This window comes from Limulus polyphemus, unplaced genomic scaffold, assembly GCF_000517525.1.
Source record: "Limulus polyphemus unplaced genomic scaffold, Limulus_polyphemus-2.1.2 Scaffold7531, whole genome shotgun sequence".
In the NCBI taxonomy this organism is placed as follows: Eukaryota; Metazoa; Arthropoda; class Merostomata; order Xiphosura; family Limulidae; genus Limulus; species Limulus polyphemus.
The window spans coordinates 9,317-10,270 of record NW_013673141.1 but is presented as its reverse complement, the minus strand read 5'-3'; positions in this window follow the sequence as shown (position 1 = coordinate 10,270).

Here is a 954-nt window from a genome sequence, read left to right as displayed (position 1 = left end):
AACACAGTACAGCTGTAAGGTTAAAACACAGTACCGTTATAAGACTATAATATAGTACAGTTTTAAGGTTATAACACAGTACAGTTATAAGGTTATAAGACAGTATAATTATAAGGTTATAACAGAGTACAGCTTTAAGACTATAATATAGTACAGCTATAAGTCTATAAGACAGTACAGTTTTAAGACCATAATACAGTACAGTTGTAAGGTTATAAGACGGCACAGTTATAAGTATATAACACAATACAGTTATAAGGTTAAAAGACAGTACAGTTATAAGTTTATAACACAGTACAGTTATAAGGTTACAAGACAGTACAGTTATAAGTTTATAACACAGTACAGTTATAAGTTTATAACACAGTACAATTATAAGGTTATAACACAGTACAATTATAAGGTTATAAGACATTGTTTGTGTGTTTTAATGACGTGAAAATTAAGTGAAAAGAAACAGATAGCCATAAGGGAGAGGGAGGAGGAGGAGGCTGTCGAGGTTATTGTTTTACACAACATATGTCGTTTTCCACATTATCCCAACAAAAAAAATGTCTTAAATGTGGGCGATAACGAAAATACGTTCTCTGACAGATTGTCAAGCATATCAGTAATACGTTAGTCATTAGGTAAACATATTTTATTTATCTTCCCACCAGCAAGTAGAAAACAGCTGATGCTTGACATTAGGTAAAAGTGTGTAATCCATATATAAATATTATTCTCTATGCTTTTAACAATACATTAGGAGATTGAGAATTCGAGTCAGAAAAGGTGAGTGTTTTATTTTTAATTTTAACATCATATTATAATAAATTTCCCAAAATTCTTCTAATTTTTTCAAATGCTCCAAAATTGCCCTAATTTAATTTTTGTGACATTATCAAAAGTTTCATGATAAAAATAGAAGTTCGGGACTGATTTTATTAGGAAATCCTTTAATGAGAGAAAAAG